The sequence below is a fragment of the Salmo trutta genome, chromosome 19 (genome assembly GCF_901001165.1).
Source record: "Salmo trutta chromosome 19, fSalTru1.1, whole genome shotgun sequence".
Classification (NCBI taxonomy): Eukaryota; Metazoa; Chordata; class Actinopteri; order Salmoniformes; family Salmonidae; genus Salmo; species Salmo trutta.
The window spans coordinates 29854282-29870693 of record NC_042975.1 but is presented as its reverse complement, the minus strand read 5'-3'; the positions used below and the strand labels follow the sequence as shown (position 1 = coordinate 29870693).

The window sequence follows — 16412 nt, the reverse complement described above, 5'->3', positions numbered from 1 at the left end:
GACTCTGCTGTTGGGACAGCTTTATGTAGGCCCTAACAGTTTCTGGGCAACCTTTGTCACCGTTATAGTGTAATTAATGTATTGTTTAGTGTTGTGTTGTGTTGTGTAGTGGCTTTGCTGGCATGCATCTAAAAAATGTTTTGGAAGTTTCCCCACCAAGATTTACATGCTAAAATTGCCAATGTGTATGTATGGTGAATTATTTTGTTAATAAAAGCTGTGCTTATATTGTTACAGGTCAAACATTCATATTCTTACAAGAAGAGTTTACAAACCCACATATAACAATTTTCAATGTTTTAAGTTCAGAACAAATAATAAATATACAAAGCCTTCTGAAAACCCAAACATCTTTGTAGTCTCTGGTCACTGAACCACTGGACTGAGTAAAATGTGTCTTACCTTTACAGTTCCCTTTCAGCAGGCAACACCATAGTGTGACTGACTTGTCTTCAAATACAAGGAGAGTCTAAAACTAAAGTCAATGAACAGATGCACATTCTCTGGTAACACATTAAGAACACTTACACAGTCACAAACAAATGCAACATCTGTTGACAGATTTTCAGAAAGCAGAGAACCACACCAGACGTCCAGAAGAACAGCACAATGACCTAAACGCCATAAAAATAATCTTCACACATGCAGATAGACTGGAGGAGACCATGCAGCAGCAGTAGGCTTTGGCTTTTAAACATCTTTAGCTTTAGCAGCTTGGTCTTAGATGGTGCTGCAAGGCTTTGAGTCTGTTTCAGTGACCTGTTAGGCTGTGATCTACGTGTCTCTTTTGGGACTGATATAGCTGTCCTGCTGGGACAGTCCCATGGCATGACTGAGGTAAGCCACCAGGATATGCTTACACTAACACAGGAGGAGGAATGTTAGGAATTTTAGCTAGCTTATTAAATCTAATGCATTGGAGCCATGAGAGAGCTTTTCTTTTCTGTGTGTGTGTGTGTGTGTGTGTGTGTGTGTGTGTGTGTGTGTGTCACACAGACAGAATTCAACTTCAGGCAAGTTTGCAGATATATTAATCATGATGATAAGTGTATGTGTGACTCATTTGTTTTTAACTTACGGTTATTACATTTATAGAAAATATAATAACCACAACGTCAGTATTTGTCATACCAATGTAATAAGGTAGGAAGAATGTATTATATTCCCCAAAAACATTTGGCAAAAATAAGTTCCATTACATTTTTTCCATCATCTCAGGGATATTTTTCAGAGTAACAGTTCAGTACAGAGTGGTCTCTCTCCTGCTGGTCTGCTGTCCTGGAGCTGGGAGACTGGGCTTTCATGGTCTGTAGACTGTCCAGGCAGTACGCTCCATGTGAAACCCCCAGTGGCCCACTAGGGTGACCTAGTTCTGTTTGATAGACGTAGACCAATGATGCGGATGATGACGTGGTCTACAGTGAGACTGGCCCTGCCCCTGATCTGCCCTAACTGACCCATGACGGGGTCGCAATGACGATGACAAGGTCTGCAGTGCCCTTAAAACAACACAGACAGCTCTGGCTCTATGTGGGAGGAGGGGGAGAAGTGTGGTCAACCTCACTGTGAGGTATGGATATACAGTATTCTGTTTTCAGGGAAATATTCAGAGGCAGCTGAGGGTTGATGGGACTTTGGGGTCTTTTTGGTTTTGGGCTCCTGGGTGTCATATGTGATGGACAGGTTTAAATGAGACGTAAAAAGACCACTAGTTCCAGTGTCTTGCTAATAATGATCCAATAAGGATCTTTTTCATCTCATGGACATCAGTCTAAGAATATAAGACTATGGTTGACCCTTTAGTCTCTTGCTGCTTTTTGTTTCTCAGGTTGATTTTAGCATTGTCACTCTAGGGACTGGAGCTGTCCTTATTCAAGGTGTAGCTAGTAGCCCACCTTGTTTTATAGCAAATAAAAATGCAAAATCAAAGATGAAACCTGACCAAAATATCCCGTCTGCTCAGTGCTACTGTTGTACAGATCAACATATGAGCACTTTCTGGCAGGGACTAACCCTGAAAGGTTGAGTTCCGCATCTTGTCTTGCTCAGGATCTATGCATTACCCAAGACAAAGAGCATGACCCGACGAGGTGGTGTGTGCCTGTCTGTGTGTGTGTGTGTGTGTTTGTGTTTGTTTGTGTGTGTGTGTGTGTGTGCTTGTGTGCATGCGTGCATAGGTTTTGTATGATGTCTTTGTAGTTTATGTATGTTCTATTAATATATGAATACGTTATTATGGCTCTGTGCTGACCAGCAGGCTCTCGTTCTTCCTGAGCACGGTGTAGGTGAAGGCTGGGCAGGTGCAGTAGTGACAGGAGGTGTAGCAGGTGCACCACTGAGAGCATCTTGACTGGCTGCATCAGCGCTTGGTATGGCAACTGCTTGTCATCCAATCGCATGGCACTACAGAGGGTAGTGCGTATGGCCCAGTACATCACTGGGGCTGAGCTCCCTGACATCCAGGACCTCTATACCAGGCGGTGTCAGAGGAAGGCCATAAAAATGGTCAAAGACACCAGCCACCGAAGTCATAGACTTTTCTATCTGCTACCGCATGGCAAGCGGTGCTGATGCACCAAGTCTGGAACCAACAGGACCCTGAACAGCTTCTACCCCCAAACCATAACACTGCTAAATAGTTAACCAAATAGCTACCCAGATGATCTGAATTGACCCCCCCTTTGCACAAACTTTTTGACCCATCTGCTTATTATTTATCCTGTTGCCTAGTCACTTCACCCCTTCCCATACGTACATACAGTATCTATCTCAATTACCTCGTACTCCTGCACATCGACTTGGTACTGGTACCCCGTGAATATAGCCAAGTTATCGTTACTCATTGTGTATTTATTCCTTGTTTTATTATGTTTCTATTATTTTTCTATATTTCTCTCTGCATTGTTGGGAAGGGCCCGTAAGTAAGCATTTCACTGTTAGTCTACACCTGTTGTTTACAAAGCATGTGACAAATACCATTTGATTTGATTTAAAGTGTACAGCAGCCCTGACCCAACCATCACCTTCAACAAAACAATTTTTTAAATAAAAAAAATGTAACCTTTATTTAACTAGGCAAGTCAGTTAAGAACATTCTTATTTACAATGATGGCCTACACCGGCCAAACCCAGACAACGCTGGGCCAATTGTGAGCCGCTCTATGGGACTCCCAATCACGGCCGGTTGTGATACAGACTGGATTCGAACCAGGGTGTCCGTAGTGACGCCTCAAACACTGAGATGGAGTGCCTTAGATCACTACAGACACATTAACAAAAACAACAAGTAGGAGTCAAAGGCAGAGCTGGACAAAAACACAGGTGTCCTGGACCGTGGATTTATGCAAACAAGGAAATAAACGACCATGGAAAGATTCTCTGAATCACCACAGTGTTGTAGAAGAGAGAATGTCTTATGTCTCTAGCAAGTACTTGATTATGTGAATTCTGTCCGTACTTATACTGCCTTTGTCTGCCAGTGAAAACAGCTTGAGTCAATTCCACACATGTTCACAACAGCTGAGCTCTGAAAACGGTCAATCAGTAGAACTGGGTGAGGAATGACGTGAAACAAGCTCCCACTGACCTCATCTCATCCTTATCTCAACAATCCCGAGCTCCTCCAAAGAGCCCTAACACATCCTGCTAACTTCCTTACAGCCGACCCCAAGTGGTGAGAGTAGGCAACATCACCCCCGCCGCGCTGACCCTCAACACGAGGGCCCAACAGGGGTGTGTGCTTAGATCCCTCCTGTACTTCCTGTTCACCCACAACCACGTGGTCATGCACGACTCCAACACCATCACCAAGTTTGCTGACGACACAACGGTGGTAGGCCTGATCAACAGCGGCGATGAGACAGCCTACAGGAAGGAGGTCAGTAACCTGGCATTGTGGGGCTGGAACAACCACCTCTCCCTTAACGTAAGTAAGACCAAGGAGCTGATCGTGGACTACAGGAAACGGGGGGGCAAGCACACCCCCAGCCACATCAACGGGGCTGTAGTGGAGCAGGTCGAGAGCTTCAAGTTCCTCGGTGTCAAATCACTAAAAACATAAAATGGTCCACGCTCACAGTTGTAAAGAAGGCGCGACAGCGCCTCTTCCCCCTCAGGAGGTTGAAAATGTTTGGCATGGGTCCTCAAATCCTCAAAATGTTCTACAGCTGTACCATTAAGAGCATCTTGACTGGCTGCATCACTGCTTGGTATGGCAATAGCACTGCCTCGAGCACTACCTTGATCGCTACAGAGGGTGGTCAGGACAGCCCAGCACATCACTGGATCTGAGCTCCCTGCCATCCTGGACCTCTATATCAGGCGGTGTGAAAGGAAGGCCCGTAAAATTGTTAGACTTCAGCCACCCAAGCCATAGAATGTTCTCTCTGCTTCCGTACAGCAAGCGGTACCGGTGTATCAAGTCTGACACCAACAGGCTCCTGAACAGCTTCTATCACCATGCCATAAGACTGCTAAATAGCAAACAAAATGGCTACAAGGACAATCTGTGTTGAATTTTGTATTTTATTCTTATTTCACACTCACAGGCCCCTACACACTATGCACACTGACACTCCAACACACATATAAACACTCAATCCATTATTTGCTCACACACACACATACATACATACATTTATACTGACTCTACACCCACTCAGATACAATCATCATACACGCTGCTGCTACTGTGTTTATCATATATCCTGATGCCTAGTCACCTTACCCCTACACATTTCTACCTCTATCGCTCCAGTATCCCCGAACATTGTAAATATGGTACTGGAACTGACCATGTATATAGTATGCTTACTTACTTTATCGTGTTTTTCTTATTTGTATATATTGTGTGTTTTTGTTCTACTTTGTTATTTGTATTATTATATTGATATAGATTACTGCATTGTTGGGGTTAGAGCTTGCAAGAAAGGCATTTCACTGTACTTGTCCATGTGTCATTAAACCTTGGGGCCTGTTCAGGATGATGTTACGTTACAGAACATTCAGATAGGAATAAGTGTATGGTGTAGAACAGATATGATTGTCCGTCAGATAGAAAATGGAATTGTGTCAGGTCTGTTCATTCTATTTTTACCTGAAACATCCACAATGTTTTACATCACTAAATACACCCCTGGTGTCTGGAAGTGTTAAACATGTATTGGATTTAAAAGTGGTAGACAATAATCTCATAAAGCTAGCCAGGTTTCTCCAAATATTGCATATACTCCAACAAATACTGTAGCTGTAAAGTATACCTAAACTCGCATGCCAGACAACAACTCCTGGCCATACCAGACACTTAGTCCATACTCAGTGGTGGAAAAAGTACCCAATGTCATACTTGAGTAAAAGTATAGATACCTTAATAGAAAGTTACTCAAGTAAAAGTAAAAGTTACCAAGTAAAATACTACTTGAGTAAAAGTCTAAAAGTATTTGGTTCTAAATATACTTAAGTATCAAAAGTAGAAGTTAAAATATAAATAATTTCAAAGTCCTTATATTAAGCAAAGCAGAAGGCACCATTTTCTTGTTTTTAAATGTATGGATAGCCTGGTGCACACTCCAACACTCAGACATCATTTACAAATGATGATTTATGTTTACTGAGTCCACCAGATCAGAGGTAATAGAGATGACCGTGTATTCTTTTGATAAGTGTGTGAATCGGACCATTTTCCTGCCCTGCTAAGCATTCAAAATGTAATGAGTACTTGTGGGTGTCAAGGAAAAGGTAAGGAGTAAAAAGTACATTATTTTCTTTAGGAATGTAGTGAAGTAAAAGTTGTCAGAAATATAAATAGTAAAGTACAGATACCCCAAAGTACAAAGTATTCCTACTTAAGCACTTTACGTCACTGTCCATACTTTGTGACGGACTCAGCTCCAGCCCCATTCTGAAGATGGCGCATGAGGGCATTAATTCAGAAGATTACACAGCCTCGTCACCACAACTAATGACTCTCAACATGGCAGAAACAGGCTCCATTATTCCCTAGCCGAGACAAATTCACAGTCGTGTAGTCCCTCTAAATGACCTTCCTAGTGACCTACAAAATAAAACACCTCATTCGTTGAAATGTTACATTATAAATGAGTTACTTCGCAGGGACAATTCCATGGAGTCAATTTAAAAAGTGACAAAAGCAGAGTAACGAGACCGAAAACCACCCAGCTGTCACGACTTCCGCCGAAGTCAGCTCCTCTCCTTGTTCGGGCGGTGTTCGGCGGTCGACGTCACCGGCTTTCTAGCCATCGCCGCTCCATTTTTCTTGTATTCATTTGTTTTGTCTTGTTCCCTGCACAACTGGTTTTCATTCCCCAATCAATTCATATGTATTTATTCCTCTGTTCCCCATCATGTCTTTGTGTAGGATTGTTTGTGTTACTTGCATTTTGATATTGTGGATATTGTTAAGCACACAATTTTTTGTCTATGTTCCGTGTTTTGGGAACATTTTGTTATTTTTGTGCTGTCATTTTGACCGGAATAAAAAGTGCGCCTGTTCACTACACTCTGCTCTCCTGCACCTGACTTCACCTCCGATACACACTCCTAACACCAGCTGAGGGCACTGGAGGGAGACTGTAACTGTGGTGTGTATTCGTTCACTCCCCCTCAAGGATTTAAGAGCATTAAATTGATATAACAATGCCAATATGGTAGACAATCCATCTACAAACCAACTCAATGCTTTTACAGTAGTTGAGGGGGAGTGAACAAGTGCACACTTCAGGGAGAGGGGAAAAATGGTCAATTTGGGCTGACATATTGTTAGGTTCTAATTCTCAGTGTAAAAAACTCAACGGACACTATGAAAGCTTAACCAAGTTTATTCTTCCCAGAGGATCAATACAGCTGCATTAGACAAAAACATTTTCACACAAGCACTGATATTTAACCCTTCCTCCTCGGCTGAGTCTCTTCCTACACATCTGTACAAACATTGTCTTTACTGCTAGGCAGGACACTATGTGATACGGGCTATAAACTTTTATTTCTCCCTTAACGTGACCTGACCTGATCTCAACCCCCTTCATCAGTAATACATGGCTCTCTCCCCTTATCAATTCCTGCCATGTGATCGCTTCCCCGCGCTCAATATTTCAATAGGATACCTGATATAATGTAAACGTTATACATTACCCTCTCTCCCTCAGTGACATTAATAAGTGTATTTCATATTCTCAGAACCCAACAGTATGAAGGACTGGCCATACAAGATACCTTGGCAAAGAAACTACCATCTGTGTAACTGAAACCAGGGAAATGAAAAGAAAGGATAGCAGATGAGAAGAAGAGGAGAAGGGAGTCTCATTTATCAACCTCTGGTCTCTGTAAAACAAACTCATGAGAGAGGTAACATGGCTACTATCAGTTAGTGTCCCACACTAGAACTATAGGAGCCTCTAGCCAGGGCTGACAAGGTAATACAGACACTGGACTGTAGGCTACTGTCTGACTAGGGATTCTGCAGCGAGGCATTTTAAAGAGAGAACATAAAACACACACTGTCAATAGCCCTGGTTTTCATTTGGAGGGTTGCCAAATGGAAGAATAATAGGATGCGGGTGCTGTGGCAATCCTCCACCACCATGAACAACACCATGACATTCAACGTTATGCCACTTGGACAGCAGTGTTCATTTCGTCGACAAAAATATTTGTTTAACACCTATTTTTCAGAGGCACTGACTAAATTGCCCCAGAAAAAACTATAACTAAACGAAAACAATTTGTGACTAAAATCTGACTACTAAGTGGACTGGACAAAACTACACCGGGCACACACAGCCTACATCAGCTGGTGAACTGCGGGGGAGCAAGCGATGAGTGTGGGCAGACAGGCAGACAGGCTCCGCTCCAGCTCCGCCTCCGATTATACACATGCGACTCTCTTGCTTCCCCATAGCTAACCAGTTAACACCATCATTCTAGTTAGCTACCCTTTGCTTGGTTAAGAAAACCAAGCTGCTTTACAAAATAAAAAAACAATAGCAACATTAAGTTTAATGGTAAAAACAGTCTAGCGATGTTTTTCTCTACCTTGAGTATAGAAAATGTGTCTGTCTTTGAATTTGTAGTCTCGCTCAACCCTCCCATTGTCCCCACTGAATTTCATAGCCAGGTTCTGTAGCCAACGTACAAGTCAAGTCTCCTTCTTTTCCTCAGAGAAAACGGCTTGAGCGATTACCGTTCAGAAGACATGACCCATAATACGGGCGCTACATTTTTTTATTTCTATTGTGCATTGGTGGCACTTTACATTAAAAAAGCATCTCGCGGGCAGTTCTAAAACTAGGCTACTTGTGGACCGGACCGTTAATCACTTGTTTAGGTTGCACCTTGTTCAGTCATGTTACCTCATTAGCTAGCTATAGGCCTACAGTGAGGGAAAAAAGTATTTGATCCCCTGCTGATTTTGTACATTTGCCCACTGACAAAGAAATGACCAGTCTATAATTTTAATGGTAGGTTTATTTGAACAGTGAGAGACAGAATAACAACAACAAAGAAATCCAGAAAAATGCATGTCAAAAATAATATAAAATTATTTGCATTTTAATGAGGGAAATAAGTATTTGACCCCTCTGCAAAACATGACTTAGTACTTGGTGGCAAAACCCTTGTTGGCAATCACAGAGGTCAGACGTTTCTTGTAGTTGGCTACCAGGTTTGCACACATCTCAGGAGGGATTTTGTCCCACTCCTCTTTGCAGATCTTCTCCAAGTCATTAAGGTATCGAGGCTGACGTTTGGCAACTCGAACCTTGAGCTCCCTCCACAGATTGTCTATGGGATTAAGGTCTGGAGATTGGCTAGGCCACTCCAGGACCTTAATGTGTTTCTTCTTGAGTCACTCCTTTGTTGCCTTGGCCGTGTGTTTTGGGTCATTGCCATGCTGGAATACCCATCCACGACCCATTTTTAATGCCCTGGCTGAGGGAAGGAGGTTCTCACCAAAGATTTGACCGTACATGGCCCCATCCATCGTCCCTTTGATGCGGTGAAGTTGTCCTGTCCCCTTAGCAGAAAAACACTCCCAAAGCATAATGTTTCCACCTCCATGTTTGACGGTGGGGATGGTGTTCTTGGGGTCATAGGCATCATTCCTCCTCCTCCAAACACGGCGAGTTGAGTTGATGCCAAAGAGCTCCATTTTGGTCTCATCTGACCACAACACTTTCACCCAGTTGTCCTCAGAATCATTCAGATGTTCATTGGCAAACTTCAGACGGGCATGTATATGTGCTTTCTTGAGCAGGGGGACCTTGCGGGCGCTGCAGGATTTCAGTCCTTCACGGCGTAGTGTGTTACCAATTGTTTTCTTGGTGACTATGCTCCCAGCTGCATTGAGATCATTGACAAGATCCTCCCGTGTAGTTCTGGGCTGATTCCTCATCGTTCTCATGATCATTGCAACTCCACGAGGTGAGATCTTGCATGGAGCCCCAGGCCGAGGGAGATTGACAGTTCTTTTGTGTTTCTTCCATTTGCGAATAATCGCACCAACTGTTGTCACCTTCTCACCAAGCTGCTTGGCGATGGTCTTGTAGCCCATTCCAGCCTTGTGTAGGTCTACAATCTTATCCCTGACATCCTTGGAGAGCTCTTTGGTCTTGGCCATGGTGGAGAGTTTGGAATCTGATTGATTGATTGCTTCTGTGGACAGGTGTCTTTTATACAGGTAACAAGCTGAGATTAGGCGCACTCCCTTTAAGAGTGTGCTTCTAATCTCAGCTCGTTACCTGTATAAAAGACACCTGGGAGCCAGAAATCTTTCTGATTGAGAGGGGGTCAAATACTTATTTCCCTCATTAAAATGCAAATAAATTTATAACATTTTTGACATGCGTTTTTCTGGATTTCTTTGTTGTTATTCTGTCGCTCACTGTTCAAATAAACCTACCATTAAAATTATAGACTGATCATTTCTTTGTCAGTGGGTTTTTTAATAGTTTTGATGTCTTCACTATTATCCTACAATGTAGAAAATAGTACAAATAAAGAAAAACCCTTGAATAAGTATGTGTGTCCAAACTTTTGACTGGTACTGTATATTTGTCATATTTCTACTTTTGGGAAGAAAATAGGATGTTATGCTGAAAAATATGTTGGTAGGACAAGGCTATGTATGTTTGTGCACATGGAAATCAGTGATTTATTTGTACTATAGGTTAATGAGGCAATACAAATATGATGTGACTAAAATGTGACTAAAATTAAAGGGCATTTAGTTGACTAAAATGGCCCTCTGTTTTTGACATTTTGACAGTAACTAGACTAAATAATTATTCAAATGACGAAAAATGTGACTAGGCTTTCTTTAAAGACTGCCAAAAATAACACCGTGACAGTTGACCCAGGTTGTGTTGCTGTATTGCCCATTATATTGTAATTGACATGCTGATTAAAATCCCCCTGAGATCAAAGTTAAATTGAAATAAAGGAAAAAGTATTCCTTCCTGGCTAAGAACTCAGTGGAGGAGAGAAATAAAAGGTCTTTCACTACTGAATCAGAGGAAACCTTGAATCCCAACTGCCCAAATATGGTGTACCCTCCCCCTCAGACCACAAAACAAGGCACCCTAACCTAAATGAAGACCAGGTTATCCCAAACACAAACACCCACACACTTTGCACTCAGGGGTGGCAGGTAGCCTAGCGGAGCATTGGGCCCGTATCTGAAAGGTCGCTGGTTCGATTCCCTGAGCTGACTACATGAGCAATGTCTTAAATGTAAAAAATATAATTAATAAAATGTATTTTATTTCCATGGGACCGGCCTAGGCCAATCAGTGATGCTGAAGCCTCTAAAGCATTAGAGTCATTGAAAACCAGCTCACATTTGGGTATTTTTTGTCCTCATGTTGGCATTTCAGAATACCACTGCTAAGCTCTGGCCACAAAGCCAACGGGTAGGCCCAACACAAAACCACACTTAAACGCTCCCTGGTATTCTCCTTCCACTGTTTGGCAGGTGTACAAGCTATCCTAGCAGGGGACTCCACAGTCAGCTAGACTGCAAATCAAGCACGAGCTACTGTTCAATCTCAGAAAATGACATGAACATGAGATTTAGCTCCAGTGTGACTGGAGTTGGCTTCTCTATTTTTATGGTAGAAGTGCCGGGATCTTGCGGCTCTACTTAGAGGGAAGCCAGAAAGCTCAGAGGTTTGGAGGGACGGCTTTGTCATCAGTCCATCAGTGCCATCCCCAATTATCAGTTACAACCCGTCAGGGAGGACTATAGAGGACTGTAGTTGTTTGTGGGAAGTCACGACAGGCACAGGTCCAACGATGCATCTTACTCAAGGCTTCAGACTGCATCATAACTCTGGATTGTTTGGCTAGATTTGTCATAAATGGGTGAAATGTCTGCCTTTGAGTGTTAACTCTGAGTCATATTTCAACCAAACGTGGTAAATATTTAACCACATTTAAGGCCTCAAACTATAACCACATGGCAGAGATCCATGTGAAACTTTATTACAGGAAGGAAAGAGGAAAAGTGACAAAAACACGAGTCAGCAGATTGCAGATTCATATAAGTGATGAAACTGTTAACTTTTCCCTTTAAAGCGATAAACTTACTTTTTAAAGGTCACTGAGGGCGACACTGATTATATTCCAACAGGAAGGATGGTTTGGAAAAGCAAAGGTTGAGTGGGTGAAATGATAACACAATTGGACAGCTGCTGCTACTGCCTGGGGTTTACACAGAGCCAATATCCAGGGGCTAAGATTTGGTGAGGACTCATCAGCAACACCCCCCCAACCCCCCTCTCTACCCTTTGGCCCCATAGACTAATATATATTAATGGGGAGACAGAAACAGGTGTTCTTAACGTTTTGTATACTCAGTGTATAGTATATAATAATTATCAGATTGCATTTTCCTCCCCCTTACCCCGTCACTACTCTAAAGTTTTGCTTCGCTCCCAAGCCACTGTTTTGGTTCAGTGCAGTTAGAAAGCACTAATGGCACCACTGGTGTTTAAATTAAAAGGCACCAGCAAAGTAAAATTGATTATCTGCAGTTGAAGTCGGAAGTTTACATACACCTTAGCCAAATACATTTAAACTCAGTTTTTCACAATTCCTGACATTTAATCCTAGTAAAAAGTCCCTGTCTTAGGTCAGTTAGGGTCCCCACTTTATTTGAAGAATGTGAAATGTCAGAATAATAGTAGAGAGAATTTTTTTTCCATCACATTCCTAGTGGGTCAGTTTACATACACTTAATTAGGATTTGGTAGCATTGCCTTTAAATTGTTTAACTTGGGTCAAACTTTTCGGATAGCCTTCCACAAGCTTTCGACAATAAGTTGGGTGAATTTTGGCCCATTCCTCCTGACAGAGCTGGTGCAACTGAGTCAGGTTTGTAGGCCTCCTTGCTTGCACACACTTTTTCAGTTCCGCCCACAAATGTTCTATGGGAGTGAGGTCAAGGCTTTGTGATGGCCACTCCAATACCTTGACTTTGTTGTCCTTAAGCCATTTTGCCCCAACTTTGTAAGTATGCTTGGGGTCATTGTCCATTTGGAAGACCCATTTACGAACAAGCTTTAACTTCCTGACGTCTTGTGATGTTGCTTCAATATAGCCACATAATTTTGCTTCCTCATGATGACATCTATTTTGTGAAGTGCACCAGTCCCTCCTGCAGCAAAGCACCCCCACAACATGATGCTGCCACCCCCGTGCTTCACGGTTGGGATGGTGTTCTTCGGCTTGCAAGCGTACCCCTTTTTCCTCCAAACATAACGATGGTCAAACAGTTCTATTTTTGTTTCAGCAGACCAGAGGACGTTTCTCCAAAAAGTACGATATTTGTCCCCATGTGCAGTTGCAAACCGTAGTCTGGCTTTTTTATGGCGGTTTTGGAGCAGTGGCTTCTTCCATGCTGAGCGGCCTTTCAGGTAATGTTGATATAGGACTCGTTTTACTGTGGATATAGATACTTTTGTACCTGTTTCCTCCAGCATCTTCACAAGGTCCTTTGCTGTTATTCTGGCATTGATTTGCACTTTTCACACCAAAGTATGTTCATCTCTAGGAGACAGAACATGTCTCCTTCCTGAGCGGTATGACGGCTGCGTGGTCCCATGGTGTTTATACTTGCGTACTGTTGTTTGTACAGCTGAACGTGATAACTTCAGGCCTTGAAATACATCCACAGGTGTAACAGATGTATATCGTACTCTCCTTGCGTTGTGTTTTCTCCTAATAAATCACATCAGCCAGTGGTCCCAGTTGAGCATCATTTATTCCTGTTGTTAAATGAGAAACAGCACGGTAGTTGTGCAGGGCTTAATGATACTGATGGCTGTCGATGGCAAAAGCCCTTGCATCACATTTTCATACTGGGGTCACAAAATACAAAAATACAATACAAAATATAACATGTGTAAATACCTGTTGTTAAATGAGAAACAGCACGGTAGTTGTGCAGGGCTTAATGATACTGATGGCTGTCAATGGCAAAAGCTGTAGCATGAAGACAACTGTGTTAGCAGTGGGCTTATGTGACCATTACAACGGTGTATGCTAGCTAACACTTATCTACAGCAATCATATGCCAAAGCACATTCCATAAAGCCCCTCAATCCCTAACAGGTACCATATACCCACACATGTATAAATCAGTAACGTACAGCAAACTTGTACACATTGTAAAATATAAAATATAAAACAGTATTCAGAACGTGACCTACCCCTTGCATCACATTTTCATACTGGGAAGACCTGACGTTCGCGATCTCCCCCTATCTGCAAGCGGGGCCAATCACAACACACCTTATTGTCATCAGTTGAACCAACCAATACGAATGCTTGAACATTAAGTACACATTTCTTTAGAGGCAAGTGGAAACATAACCAACCCTGTTACATTGGTACATCTCCAATTGACTCAAATGATGTCAGTTAGCCTATCTGAAGCTTCTAAAGCCATCATTTTCTGGAATTTTCCAAGCTGTTTAAATGCACAGTCAACTTAGTGTATATAAACTTCTGACCCACTGGAATTGTGATACAGTGAATTATAAGTGAAATTATCTGTCTGTAAAAAGTTGTTGGAAAAATTACTTGTGTCATGCACAAAGTAGATGTCCTAACCAACTTGCCAAAACTATAGTTTGATAACAAGAAATTTGTGGAGTGGTTGAAAAACGAGTTAATGACTCCAACCTAAGTGTATGTAAACTTCCGACTTCAACTGTATTTTGTTGTGCTACAGTATTGTTACATTTAGATTTTTTTTCATGTTCGATGGTGTTGGTCCAATGGTGTTGCTACATACAGTACCAGTCAAAAGTTTGGATACCCCTACTCATTCAAGGGTTTTTCTTTATTTTCACTATTATCGACATTAATAGTGAAGACATCAAAATTATGAAATAACACATATGGAATAATGTAGTAACCAAAAAAGTGTTCAACAAATCAAAATATATTTTATATTTGAAATTCTTCAAAGTATCCACCCTTTGCCTTGATGACAGCTTTGCACACTCTTGGCATTCTCTCAACGAGCTTCATGAGGTGGTCACCTGGAATGCATTTCAATTAACAGGTGTGCCTTGTTAATTAAAATACCAAGTCCATATTATGGCAAGCACAGCTCAAATATACAAAGAGAAACAACAGTCCATCATTTCTTTAAGACATGAAGGTCAGTCAATGGGTGGCTACTTTGAAGAATCTCAAATATAAAATATATTTAGTTTTGTTTAACACTTTTTTGGTTACTACATGATTCAATGTGTTATTTCATAGTTTAGATGTCTTCACTATTATTATTAAATAGTAAAAATAAAGAAAAACCCTTCAATGAGAGGGTCTGTCCAAACTTTTGACTGTTACTGTATAATTTGAGCTGCGAGCACCATGAGCAAATTCACTGTATCACTTCACATTGCCTGCTCAAAAAATGAGGGGTTCAATGAGGGTTCTTCTAAGATCCTCAAAGTTCCTCAAAGAACCTTAGGCTTCTTGACACTGAAAAATGCCCCCAAAAGGTTCTTCCAAGAACCCCATAGGAGGTGGGGTTCATTGAGGAACCTATTAGTTCTTGTGGGTTCTTGCAGGAACCTAACAGCCCAACCAAAATGTTTTGATTTGAATTTAGCACTTAAATTGAAGAGATCTTTACATTTTTCAGTTAAGGTAAGGTTTATCCATTTATGATCTAAATTAAAATTGTCTTTATGATGATACTATTGATGAGATCTGACTCTAACCATGAAATATTGTTAATTATCAGGTATCCTATTGAAATATTGAGTGCCATAGTCTGATTTCTACACCAGAAGTTAATTGTTATCTGTTGGAGGAATATATATGGTGGAGACAATTAAGCTTGGAATGTACTGAGTAAAGGAAAGGCAATCACATGTTGGCAGGCACTGATAAGGGTGGAGAGATGTGTTTTGAAGAATGGGGGGCGAGGTTAGGTCAGGTCCCATTAAAGGAGAAAGAACAGTTTATTGTGCACATCACTTAATTTCCTGCCTAGCAATAAAGATGTCATGTTTAGCAAGAAGGAGGATGTCACCCAAATTGTGGTATATATATATATATATATATATATATATATACTACCACTGGTGGAACCATGTCTTTGTCTTATGCAGCTGTATGACCCAATGGGTCAATAAACTTTGGTTTAAGCTTTACTAATCGTCTGTAAATTTTACTCAAATGGCTGTTGTTTGACACTTTCTCCCTTTTTTAAATTATTTCTAAAACAAAAAATGGAAACAGTTCAATGGATATCAATAAAAAAAAGAGGTAAGAATACGTTAAAAGCTATTGCTGCATTTGGTGCAGATGACTAAACTGCTCCCTTATTTGTGTGTGTCTGTGTCTGCTTGTATACTGATGAGAAGTCACACAAAGGTATGTACAATTGGTAATGGATTGTCACATAATGTTATGCAGATCACATGTATCATCTACAGTTAATTTGTATTAATGGTTTATCTAAAACCTTATAGGACTCCATCACTGCAGCCATCTTCTTCCTCCCATAACTCTTCAATGAAGATCCCAAAGGACTCTCTGTAACCGATGTGAAATGGCTAGCTAGTTAGCGGGGTGCACGCTAATAGCATTTCACATCGGTGATGTAACTCGCTCAGACCTTGAAGTAGTTGCTCCAAGGATGCTTCGTGGGTGTCAGTTGTTGATGTGTGCAGAGGGTCCCTGGTTCGAGCCCAGGTAGGGGCGAGGAGAGGGACGGAAGCTATACTGTTACGTCTCTATATTATGAACAAGGAATGTGTATGAAAATCGTTGTCAGAAGTGAAAAAAATTGCATTCACATTTACCACAAAAACCAAGGTGCTAATCATCTGTATAATTATTCTTTTTTGCATTTATAGACTTCACCCTCCCTACACCTC

At 41.5% G+C, this 16412-nt stretch overlaps 1 pseudogene; it reads right to left on the bottom strand.

Annotated features, from left to right (window-relative positions):
- Window positions 1-774: 774 nt before the first annotated feature.
- The window catches only part of LOC115155093 (zinc finger SWIM domain-containing protein 7-like), a 45340-nt pseudogene continuing 29702 nt past the window's right edge, over window positions 775-16412 (bottom strand).